General features: G+C 37.5%; 2 protein-coding genes across 2 annotated transcripts in view; one reads left to right on the forward strand and one right to left on the reverse strand.

Moving 5' to 3' along the window:
• Nucleotides 1–13,649, reverse strand: part of LOC134199939 (uncharacterized protein K02A2.6-like) — a 933,609-nt gene that overhangs the window by 692,763 nt on the left and 227,197 nt on the right. The gene's annotated exons all lie outside the window — the stretch shown is intronic.
• Nucleotides 12,364–13,649, forward strand: part of 6tox (antimicrobial protein 6Tox) — a 55,370-nt gene continuing 54,084 nt past the window's right edge. Inside the window, exon 1 of the transcript XR_009974586.1 lies at nt 12,364–12,579. The gene's annotated coding sequence lies outside the window, so the exon portion shown is untranslated. The remainder of the gene's footprint in view (nt 12,580–13,649) is intronic.

Genomic DNA, 13,649 nt, shown 5'->3' on the forward strand with positions numbered 1-13,649 from the left:
GCTAGCTTTACAGCAAATCGTTGCAGACGACTCGCGGCGGTTAGAGGTATACCTTTATTCTTTCCAAGAATATAACTCAAAGCCTTATGATCACTTCGTAAAACAAAACGTCTCCCGTACAAATACTGATGGTGTTTAGTAACCCCAAACATTATAGCCAAAGCTTCTTTGTCCAGCTGAGAATAGTTAAGTTCGGCTGGCGCGAGAGTCCGTGAGGCACAGCTGACGAGCCGCTCAGTGCCGTCGATGTGCTTCTGAGTGAGGACGGCGCCCAGTCCGTACTGGCTGCTGTCAACGGAAAGCACTAATGGCGAATTTGGGTTATAATGTGCCAGTACCGGAGAGCTGCTTAACACTTTTTTAATTCGTATAAATGCTTGATGACATTTATTTGTCCAACACCATTCTACATTTTTTTTTAACAAATTATACAAAGGTTTCAAAGTATCACTCATATTAACAACGAAGTTCGAATAAAAATTAACAAGACCCATAAAACTTCTCAATTGAGTTAAATTCGTAGGTGCGGGGGCGGCCACTATAGCATCAACTTTCTTTTTGTCAGTGTGTAAGCCCTGTTTGTCTATTTTATAGCCTAAATACGTAACAGAACTTTGAAAAAATTTACATTTGTCATAATTAATTCTTAATCCGTTTTCTTTGAGTCTCCTCAACACTGCTCGTAGATTTGATAAATGTTCAAATCTGTTTTTTCCGGTTACACATATATCGTCCGCAAAAATAACGGTTGAAGGCAGACCACTTAGAATCTCTTCCATAATCTTCTGAAAGTTTTCCGGAATGCATTTAATTCCAAACGGAACGCGCTTATAGACAAAAGTACCAATGTGTGTCGTGATCGCTGTCATCGGCTGGGATTCTTCGTCTAAGAGGCATTGCTGGAATGCATTAGATAAATCCAATTTTGTGTAATATTCACCACCACCTAAAGTGGCAAACAAATCTTTAATGTGCGGCAAAGGATAGTGATAATCCTTCAGACGTGGGTTTATTGTGATTTTATAGTCGCCGCAAATACGAATATCGCCATTTGCCTTAACGACTGGTACGATAGGCGTGCCGTAATCAGACCTATCTACTTTGTAAATAACTCCCTCACTTTGTAAACGATCAAGTTCTCGCTCAACGCGCTCGCGCAACGCCAGTGGCAGCGCCCGCGCCTTTACAAATATTGGCGTCTTTTCTTTTAGATGTAATTTTATGCGTGATTTACATGTTCCTAAACCTCCAGCAAACACTTCTGGAAATTCGTTTCGTAAAGCCTCCACCGTCGAGGTCGTCTCAGAAATCGAATGACATTTTAGAAAACTTAATTTTAATATTTTAATCCAAATTCGGCCTAGCAGTGGCGGGCCGCCGTTTTTAATTACATATAGTTTTAATTTGGCGGACTCACGACCACAAGATACGTCTACCATTATATAACCGATAGTCTCAATTACATCGCCTGTATATGAACTAAAATTCAAGATTTCGCTTTGTATAGGAATACACATAAAATGCTTTTCATAAAAAGCTTTAGATATGGCCGAAATTTTACAACCCGTATCAATCTCAAATTTACATGGAACATTTTGAACAAAAATTTTCACGTAATATGGTCCTTCACCCTCGCTACTGATCAGGTCCTTTAAGTTATAAAAACTATTATCACTAGAATCACAGTCACTATGGTTTAAATAGTACTGACCTCGGTTTTTTTCAATCTTTTGGTTACCTTTACGGTTCCGACACATTGATTTTAGGTGTCCCTTCTCGCCACATGAGTCACAGGTGTAGTGCTTGTACCGACACCGACCCTCCGCATGGCCCAGCTTGCCGCAGCGTCTGCAGGCGCAGCGAGCCTCCGCGCGCGCTCCGCCGACCCGATGCATGCCTTCGCTCTCGGACGCAGCCTGTGAGCTGCCCCCAGTGCCCCCAGCCGCCATCGCATGTCGATCCGCTGCTTCCAGTGCTGATGCCAACTCAACAGCGCGCTTGTAATCTATATCTTTTTCGGCAAACAGCCTTGATCGCATCTCCTCGCTATATAATCCTGATACGAATTGATCGCGTAGATTAATTTCTAATGTGATGCCGAAATTGCAAGTTTTAGCCAAATGTTTCAAACTTTGTAGGTAGGAACGAATGCTTTCGTTATTTTGCTGCTTTCTTTGCCTGAAGATATGACGTTCTGCTATTTCCGATCTTTCAGGTTCTAGATGATCTTTGACTAATTTTACGAGTATGTCGAAATCCTTTTCTTCTGGTAAGTCCGGAGCACACAAGTCACACATTAAGTCATAGCACTCAGACCCAACTAAGGTCACGAGCGTTGCAACGTGAAGTCTCTGTTCAATGTCGTTGAGTTCCATGAATTGTTTTACACGACGAATGTATGTGTCCCAATTTTGAGATCCCATATCAAAACTTTCAACTTTCCCAATCGGCATTATTACAATTTAAGAGAAAACACGCGTCGAAAATGTTTTTAAATGATTATCCTCGTCGCCAGTTGTTGTGTATTACAAATGAAAGTCGGAATTCCAAAGCAGACTGATTTATTTTTGCAACTACCTGCCCTTTTATAATGTGACTTAATATCTATACATAACAGATTTCAAATTTTTTTTCTGTGATTAGAAATAAAGTTGAGATATTTCTTCTTTTTTCTCTCAATTGAGCAAGTCCATTCTTTTGTGCCTGCTTATTGTTGAATTTTCGGACACATGGAATAGTTTTGTTTAGCTGTTTGATCAGTTGGCTATATTTATTTTGTCTATTCTAAATGTCTACCTATTTTATCAATGTTAGGCGTTTCGAAATAAAGAAAAATAAATCTGTGAAACACCTGAGGAGTATTGTTTCATCCTACTTCGTCATCCCAGATATATTAGCATAGACAAAAGGCTCCCGACTCACTGGGTTGTAATTCGTTACCAGGATCCGTAGACGTCCCCCTCCTTGAGACATGAGTCTGTGTTGTAGTGCAAAGGCAGTCCCACCCTTCAAACTGAAATTAGAACGGAAATAGGCATTTTAGGTATGAAGTCGTCGTGGCCTAAAGGTTAGGACGTCCAGTGCATTCGTGTTGAGCGTTGCACCGGTGTTCGATTCCCGCAGGCGGGTAACAATTTTTCTAACGAAATACGTACTTAACAAGTGTTCACGATTGACTTCCACGGTGAAGGAATAACATCGTGTAATAAAAATCAAACCCGCCAAATTATAATTTGCGTTATTACTGGTGGTAGGACCTCTTATGAGTCCGCACGGGTAGGTACCACCATCCTGCCTATTTCTACCGTGAAGCAGTAATGCGTTTCGGTTTGAAGGGTGTGGTAGCCGTTGTAACTATACTGAAAACTTAGAACTTATATCTCAAGGTGGGTGGCGCATTTGCGTTGTAGATGTCTATGGGCTCCAGTAACCACTGAACACCAGGTGTGAGCTCGTCTAACCATCTAAGCAATAAAAAAAAAAGGTAATAAAAAATCAAACCCGCATAACTAAAATTTGCGTAATACTGCCTTTGGAACACGTTGTTTAAATACGAACTTATTAGAGCTGACCCACAAAACAGAACCTTATATTATAGCTCGATGATGGTTTTAAAATAGAACGGGAGGGTGGCATGTTTCACTGATCAGGCCAAGGGCTGCGCTCGTGCTAATTGACGACGGCTTAATCGATACACGTAAACCAATCAACATTGAACCTTGTCCGCTACGGATCTAAAGAATTTATTAATTTAATGAACTCAACAAACGACGTATAGTTTTTTTTTATTGCTTAGATGGGTGGACGAGCTCATAGCCCATCTGGTGTTAAGTGGTTACTGGAGCCCATAGTCATCTACGACGTAAATGCGCCACCCACCTTGAGATAAAAGTTCTAAGGTCTCAGTATAGTTACTACGGCTGCCTCACCCTTCAAACTGAAGCGCATTATTGCTTCACGGCTAAAATAGACAGGGTGGTGGTACCTACCCGCGCGGACTCACAAGAGGTCCACCAGTATGTAAACATAAATATAATTTCTTTATTCACAGTAACGTTTCGCCCGTGATCGCAGTGCAATTAACTTAATTATGGATATAATTAGAACTTGCACGGCTTAATTTCTCTGCTTATTATTTACATATTTTATTATTACTACAGACGTATTATTTTTTATTGCGTAGATTGGAAAGCGAGCACGGCCATGTGCTTTTAAGTGTTTATTAAGATCCACAGATCTTACAGCGTATGGATAACGATAATTATCCATATGAAAACGTGAGTTTCTTGGATCATTTTAGACCAGCTATCGGATTCCTTTAAAATAGGGGTGAGCAACCTTTTTTAGCAATGTGCCAATTTCAATTTAAAATTTTTTTGGCCTACTACACGTACCTTAACTCTTATTAATAATTTACAAAACTTTATTTATAATAAATATTAGAATAAAAAAATATAAAACTAAAAAATAAATAAAGAAGTCGATAAAATGAATTCAATTTTAGAAACGCTTAGCGGGCCGCGTGTTGCTCATCCTTGCTTTAAACCATAAAGTTTTTCATAATTTGCCATAATTATTAAACAATTTTTGTTGAACACGACAGTCCCTTGATACCAATCTCGGAGAATAGATATAAGCATCCATAGAGTCAAGTTATTTTTACTCGCCCTCCATTATGTATTAGACTTCCCCATAACATCATCTGGGGCTTACTAACAATCCTGTCAATTGTTTAAATGTTACTGTTCAACGGCCGTCTGATGTAGTGGTAAGTGACATGGTCACTACATAAGGAGGTCGCGGGTTCGAATCCCGCCAAGGGAAGATATTTGTATGGTAAATATAAATGTCTTTTCCAGGGTTATGGATGTATATTAAATATATGTATGTGTATAATAAAAATCTTACATTTATTTCCGTTATCTGGTACCTGTAACACAAGTTCTTTACGAACTTATCACAGGACCAGTTAACGTGGCGTGATCGTTAGTAAATACTTATTTATTTATTGTTATTACTGAAAATATTGCATTACAAGACTTCTAAATAAGAGACAGTAAACCGGTATAATTCGAGTTTTGCTCGTTACGAATCCGTTTGTTTTGTGAAATATTGTAAAATGCTAACAACGCCTGCCTTGTTAGTTTTACGCGTCTTTTTCGCTTTCATTCTACAAAGGAATAATAACCTTCGTAGTGAAAAACGTTCGTAAACACGTTACAAGTGCTTATTCCCTCAAATTGGTACCTGCGGGATTTGAAGACTGGCTTAATCGCAGCGTTTGATACGAGTCTACACTGAGCGTCCTGTTCTTTTGGGCACGACAGCTTCCTTCAAAAGTACTGTAATTATGTCATCGAGTCGCTTGTGGTTCAATATACGTATAACGAGATGCATCTTTGGTTTTTCTTACCTAAGCTGATAGCCTTGAGAGGCTATGTCAATGTATCCTAACAAGTAATGAACTCACGGTGCTCAAACCTGATGACGTTGCTAACACTAACCCTAGCTAGAGCAGTGCTTCGCAGAATCTACCACCGTATTGAAAACGCGACCCACTCAGAAGATCTTCTGTACCAGTAATTACGCAAATAATAATTTTGCGGGTTTGATTTTTATTTTACCTGCGCGATTCGAACACCGCCACAGTCGCATCGCTAGATACGAATATACCGGACGTCTTATCCTTTAGACCACGACTCAGGGGCTCTCAATACAGTACAACAACTGCCCCACCCTTCAAACCGAAAGGCATTACTGCTTCACGGCAGAAATAGGCAGGGTGGTGGTACCCACCCGCGCGGACTCACAAGATGACCGGTAAAACCACTAATACTTTATTGACGATATATTTTATTCATTGAAATACATTTTCTAATCTCAATTGTATATTTTCGGCATCCATAATGACCATATTTTATTTATTTTACTCAACATCAATTTGGATTATTTGAGTCGACTATTATCAAAGCCGCCAATCTGACTTTTGGATAATTATTGGTAAATCAGAAAAACGAATTATTGACTTTGTATTCCATGGGCAGTCACAAAACTCTTCGGAACGACATCTTAGATAAATAACAGGTTAACTATTAACCTTTATTTAATGCAGGTTTTGAACCGTATTCTTTGAAGGAGACGATTATATTCAAATCAATCTGTATTGACATATCAATAACATTTTTTTGTCCAAATGCACAGATTGCCACCTTTGATAATAGACGACTCATTTAGTCGTTTTTTGATGTTTCTGAATGAGCAGCCATTACCTCGCGCTCCATATAAAACATTCAAAGATCATATAGAGTATAATAGGTCTCTCAATAAAAACTATTGAAATGTTTACAAATGGTAATGTTCAATCTCCCATGAACGACTTAATAGCTTTTTATAAGCACCCGACTATTCTAAATAACACCACAAAGACCCTTTTTTGAATGAAGAGTTTTAAAATAAATTAATCTCTCCCAAATAAAATAAAAATATCCCCCCATTTCTCCGTGCTATTATTGAACTCGTATATAAGTAGGCAATTAATGAATCGATTAGGAAATTTCCATTGAAAGGTTGCGATTGAAAGATATCAATTGGACAAGAAAATCAATTTGTTCCGTCAACTCTATAGCTCTGACAATTCTAATGAATAATTTACTTGAATCTGTATTACGTCGTTTAGAGGGTCGCCTTGTGTTTGCGTGTGTAATTATAGGTTTTTATATAAAAATGAATGTCCTTAATAATAATTCACAATACTCATTACCAGCAAAATAAGCAAATAATACAAAAATTCAATATGCGTACCGAAATCATCACTCCGTAAGATCGGATCGTCAAAATATGGTTATAATATTTGAGTCGTCTATTATCAAAGGTGGCAATCTGTGCATTTGGCCAAAAAAATGTTATTGATATGTCAATACAGATTGATTTGAATATAATCGTCTCCTTCAAAGAATACGGTTCAAAACCTGCATTAAATAAAGGTTAATACTTAACCTGTTATTTATCTAAGATGTCGATCAGAAGAGTTTTGTGACTGCCAATGGAATACAAAGTCAATAATTCGTTTTTCTGATTTACCAATAATTGTCCAAAAGTCACATTGCCGGCTTTGATAATAGTCGACTCATTTTAGCTTCACTGATGACTGTTCTTAATAAAATAAATAGTAGATAAAATTTCATCTATATCTATTTTCTAGTCTAAGTCTTCTCCGCGTCAGGTTTCAACTAGATAAGTGATAAAAATAAACTTGGATTTCGCTATAAATTAAAGTAGCGGGATTCCAAAAAAAAAAACACGAACAATAGAGACATATCCGCGTTGTGACGACAAGTGAACTAACACTTGATTAATGCCCCAAATTGAAAGGACACCCGGCCTAAATCAATTCACAACAATTTATAACTTCCCCGGATTCGATTGTATTATAATTGTTGTTACATTGTCCTACATCGAAAATTATTCGCTGAACCATTTTACGAGCTCACAACGAACATAGTTTACGAACGGAGAATATATAACGGCATTTGTCTCGAATTATATCTGGATTATCTTTTTCCGAAGCCTTTGCATTGACATTGCTCCTTGAATCGACATTTTCACTTGAATTTATGAATACGAAGAAACAATTGAACACTTCAAGAAATACGGCTACTAAAAAAAAAAAGTTTTTGAAATTCGGTTATGTGAGCTTAGTACGTGACTTTGGGCTCTGACAGAATAAAAATATCGTCATCACTTCGGCTTTCTACATATTTCTGTACACCCCGTTTAATATTTTTAAATATTTTTCAATGCTCCCGCTTCGATGAGGAATTAGTCTAATACTGTTTAAGTTAATACGAAGTCACATAAACTACTGATTTGATTCTCAACGCTGATAACGAATGTCATAAATAACAAATATAACACTAGATATTACCTTAGCTCTCGGCTCTGATACCAAGAGGGGACGCAGACGAAGCGAACCGTCTGAAATGTCACGTCAAACATAAATCTACGTTGCGAAATCAGCTCTTAAAGCTTAATGCTAAGGGTTAAAATAGCTTGAAACACAAATACGAAACGTTGGTAGTTAACGCGTAACACGCATTCGGATTGCCTTCTCTAGCCAGGTGGAAAAGGGTTGCCCTTTGTCACGGAGAATTGGAAATTTGTTAACAAAAACAGTTGACATTGAATGTTCTTTGTTATTTTAATTTTATCTGCGTTATACAATTGATCCACCATACCTTATTCCTTAAAGACTTTTATTGCACCACCCTAGTTTTTGTTCATATGATTAAGCTACATTTACAGGGTGTGATGTAATGTTCCCGAAAACGTTCCGAAACAGCTTTCAATATTAGTTGTTAAAAAAAACACGTGTGGCACTCGGGGATTGCCGCGGTAAAGCTATTGCATAGATTTTTTTATCAACTTATGCAATTATAATTAGACAATAATAATTTAATATTAATAAAATAATAAAATAAGACCCGGCTATATTTTTTCCGGACTAACGTGTCGATATTGAAGCAACTGGGCATCAAAATCAGACTGTCTACTGTATGTCTGAAGCGGATCCTCGAATATTTTGGTCACATTGCGAGGAAAGACAGCGATAACCTGGAAAAACTTATGATCACAGGGAAAGTTGAAGGCAACAGATCTAGAAGCCGCAGCCATACTCGTTGGTCCGATCAGATCCGCACCGCTTTGGACAGTACAGTGTACAGCGCGCTGCATGACGCCGTGGACAGGGGAAAGTGGAAAAAGATCCTAAGATTGAAGCTCATGGGTGATGGTGGTCACGACCCTCAGACATGAGGAACACGACTCGAGGAGGAGGAGGATATTTATAAACATTAACAAAAGCAAAACATTAACTGTCCCCTTTACACTCATAAGCTAGACTGCGCGAGAGAGATGATGCGCATGCAGTGCGACGTCACGCCGCGCGCTTATTCACAAACACTACACAAGCGTAACGTGTGAATATGTTGAACGCGAGCTGCATGGTAGGCGAAGTGGGGGCGTTAGATTTTATTTTCGTTACGGAATTTCATGATTCGGTCGCGGCGCTCAAAGCCCGCGATAAAAGCTATGCAATCGCTTAAAATCACTTCGTAAAGTTTGATTTGCAGAGTCCTCGAAGCCGTTCAAATACGCCCTGCTACACTAATGCTTCTAAAAATGTACGCAATGTAACACTATTAAAAATATAGTGATGCGTAGAATCTACCTTCTCGAGGGAGCGCTAAGAGCGTCAGGCAGCGGCCTTCGCGACTCAAAATATAAAATTACTAAAAAGATTGTAGATTATGCTTAGTATTTACTATTCATTTGAAAAATGTTCTGCGTTTATTTGAGGTTTTGGGGGCTAAAATGTAATTCCCTCTTTTTTTTCTACCTATGCTGATAGCCTTGAGCGGCTATTTCAGCTTCGCCCTAACATGTAGGTGAGCTCACGGGGCTCAAGCCGCCAGTGTTGCTACACTGGCCCTAGCAAGAGCAGTGCTTCGCAGAATCTACCACCGGATTGGAAACGCGACCCACTGAGAAGATCCGGCGAGAGACTCAGTGGGCATGATGCCCTCTTCGGTGTTTCTGAATCACTTAAATATGCCCCAAATTAAGTACAATAAGAGTCCTCATATTTTTTGCAACGGCTTATTTTGTCCACTAGCATTCCAAATATTCATAAGGGCCATAGATGTATTTAATTTATGGCATTAAAAAAACATACTACCACAGAGTACTAGTATAAAGCCTTTGCAGGTTTTCCTGTAAAATAGTAATGATACGCTTTTAGAATATCTAATCCTTTCACGTCTTTCTAGCGGCACTAAGAAAAGATAACGGTTGAAATATGAGCATGAAAAAGTGCTACGAATTATTAATCTAGATATTTAATGTATATCGGAAGACATAAATCAGAACACAAACCTATATGGCAAAAAGAAGTTGATAGCAATAGCATGAAATGAATTTGATTTATCGAATATGAATAAAGAAGCTATAGTAATTAATCTTACTAGAGTAAAATGGTTGAGAGTTAAATTATCATTTTAGATTTACACAATTGTATGACAATAATTGAATTATATTAGTGGCTAGATTTTTTGTTTAGATAAAATAACCATACTTTTCGGACACTATGAAACTTAGTGTTTTCTTCGGTTTTCACAGAGACCTAAGTATAGACATAATTAAAACTACTTCTGCGACAGTCATCGGTGACAACAAAAACCATTAATAATTCGCAAGGTCGGAAATAATGTATATAACGACACTAAAAGTGCGAGATTAAACCGTAAAATTAGTTTTAATTAAATGTCTTTGAAATATAGTCAGCGGTACCTTTAATAATGTCTAGGTTTTATTTTTGTTGTTCTTACCACAATAGAATAGGGTAGTCACAATTTATGTTCATGTTTCAATTATTTCCTTCAGTTTCATGATCAGACCACATCCCTATTCCGTCGCTCATCTTTGGTATGTTAAGATAGGGAATAGTGCTGTACGGTTGTAAGTAATACGGTAAGATCGCACAGGTAGGTAGGTACCTATTCCATTTAGTTATTAGGGTTATTATTAGGCACCTGTTATTAGACACCTGTTATTAGGCACCTATTATTGCCGAACAGTCGTTCTTATTTGAAGGGTGTAATAGTCATTTTAGAATATAATGAAGACCTCGACCTCAAGACTCAGGGTGGGTCATCATAGTATTCACGTTATTATACCTATAGGCTTTATACAAGATTGGCTCTAAGCTTTTATATATTTTTAGACGATTTTAAGGTATGAGGATTTTTCCCGACTTTTTTTTCATGCTATTTTTGTGATACAGCTTATTACCATGAAATACTATTGATGGCCATCTGTTATTAGTTCTAAATAACTCGAAGTGACTCACAGCTAGACTAGCACTTGATACTAGCTCATTAATATCCTGTGACATCTATTATCGACGTATCTTATACCTTTAAACGAGCAATTCTTGTATATTAATATATATATATATAAATAGCTACGATTTATTTTCAGAAAATGTTGTTTTTTATTTATTTATTTGGGAAACAAACAGTTACAACACAGACATATAATATTTTAAAACAATATACCTAAAACAATAACCAAATATGTTTCCACAATCAAAATCACATATAAGTAGAGAGTGAACAAGAAGAGAAATTTAGAAATTTAAATTACAAAAAAACAAAAGCAACACAATACGCACATATTATTTTATACATCAACTATACTACTTATCGGGCTAAATCACCTTATAAATATTATAAAATAGCTTTTCTATATGCTACAAGTGACAAGCAAAAGATGTCAGCATTAGAGAACTTAGCATCATACAACCAACAAGATCTTTTATTTGTGTTTTCAATAATCAACTCTTCCCAACATCTATTGGCGAATAATAATACTATTTTTCTTAATTGAGAGCAACTAACCGCTTTAACGACACAACAAGATGGCGTTATCCAAAAAAAAAAACGAACAAAGCTCGGTCATCATCTAGTAATCTCATTAATTCAAAAATGTTTATATTACACGAATCATAAGTAAATTTAAACACGGTAACCCGAGGTGAGCGGTGATCGATTGCGCCTTTGTCGCGTCGTCGCCGCGCCGATATTACCGGAAACATTTCTTCGAATGTCACAACGCGACGCCTCGCTTCTGGAATTACACTTGATAAATTGCGAACTCGTAAGAAATGACGTGTGCGCTAATTCGATATCGCGAATTTCGAATAACTGTTGTGTTTCGAGCCACGTTTGAATTCAAATTCAAATTGGTTTAATCGACATGTACATAAAATATGTATACGTAACGTATGAACCTTCTTCCGGCAGTGCGAGTATTACAAGAAACAGATTATACTCTTTTCTAATGACTTCGATAATAAAAGAATAATGTCGTGCAAAAAACCGTAAAAAATTATATTTTGAGAGAGAGAGAGAAAGAGAGTGTGTGTTCTTTATTGTACACCAAAAAACAAATAAACAGTGCGATACATTAAATGCAAAAAAGTACAATTGGCGGTCTTATCGCTAAGAGCGATCTCTTCCGGACAACCATCAGGTGGGCAAGAATCATTTGGAAAGGAATTACGCGCGGTGTACCAATCCAGTGAAATATATATACCTAGTCAGGTCATAAGTATTGTCACACAGTAAAAACTTTTCTTTTAGAATGCTGGCCACAAAAAAGTTTATTGAATTCGAATTTCGAATTGTTCATGAAAATAAAAATAGTATACATTTAGAATTTTACTCATTTTTAAATATGGAGTGGACGCTCAAAGAAGACCGTGTTGCAGTTATTGCGTTGCATCGTTGCTGTTCGAAACCAATCCGTTAGTTTTTGAATTCTTACCACGGCAACACGGGTCGCGATTTGACGGTGCCGTCGCGACTTGACATCTGTCACTTTGTCTTGCTTCTCGAACGGGACGGTACCTGTATATTGACGGTCTACGCTAAAGTTGTGTATCATCGCTAATCCTTATCCATTCCTGCCCCATACCCTTCTCCCTAAGTGATACGGCGTGAGAAGACGAAGGCATCGGTTCCGGTGAGTGATTGCATGATATTTTGTTAAAATAGTACATACGGCGCCGCGAATCGCGGCACATGTTCGACGCGCACCTCGTGCTGGTTTCCGTAGCCCTAGGCTGCCACGAGGTCGCTGGGTTCGAATCGAACAATTTCTGGTAGCAGAGCGTGGTTAGATTTGTGAAATCTATATAAATTACCACGAAGTAAAAATTTTTACGTCTAACCTCACTTAATTTTGTTACTAGTCAGCAGAAGTAGTGTAGGCATAGGGTTCGGTTCTGTTTAAACTATCATTCTGCTGACCTAGGTCAGGTCGTTTAGTGTGTTTCTATCCACCTGGTTAAGAAAATTAGTGAGTAGTAATAGTTAGTAATAGTAAGACTGATTTATTAGCTTCCACTGCGCATAGCTGACTAATTGTACGTGAGTTGGACAGCTGTGCTGGCTGAGTTTATGACCTAGCACACAGCTGCTACAGTGGTCAGCTATTTTCATACTATTACTACAGATTTATGTTAATTCTGCTCATCATAGCAGTAGATTACCACATCTATTTAAGCATAGTTGTGTGTAACAATCTGAATGTTATTACAGTTTGGGTTTATAATTTATTATTAATTTGTGTATGATTGTAGCTCACTTCCTACTTATATTTTAGTATAATTGAGCTGCAACACATTTGTAATTGAATATAACTGGAGTACTTGTTGAACTTGTAGTAGTAGATTGCTGGTTGGGCCCTGTTTGGAGACTAGCTTAGTTATAGTCCAGAGGCCAACGGTGTATGAGTGTCATTTCAAAACTTATACCAGCAATTTGCTATTATATATATTTTTTGTTATTTGTTTTAATTTGTTCTAAATTTAAATTACTTGTTTGAATTTGTGGTAGTGGATTGCTGACTGTGGGCCCTGCTTGGTGACTGGCTTTGGTATAGTCCTGAGGCCATCAGTGTTTGAAAATTAATTCACAAATTTTTATCAGCAATTTGCTATCATATAATTAATTTTTAATTTTAATTTTGTTATTTGACTTACCCGTTGAACAGTGTGAATACTTTGTGATAGTAAATTGTTGATTGGGTCC

This window comes from Bombyx mori, chromosome 13 (assembly GCF_030269925.1).
Source record: "Bombyx mori chromosome 13, ASM3026992v2".
In the NCBI taxonomy this organism is placed as follows: domain Eukaryota; kingdom Metazoa; phylum Arthropoda; class Insecta; order Lepidoptera; family Bombycidae; genus Bombyx; species Bombyx mori.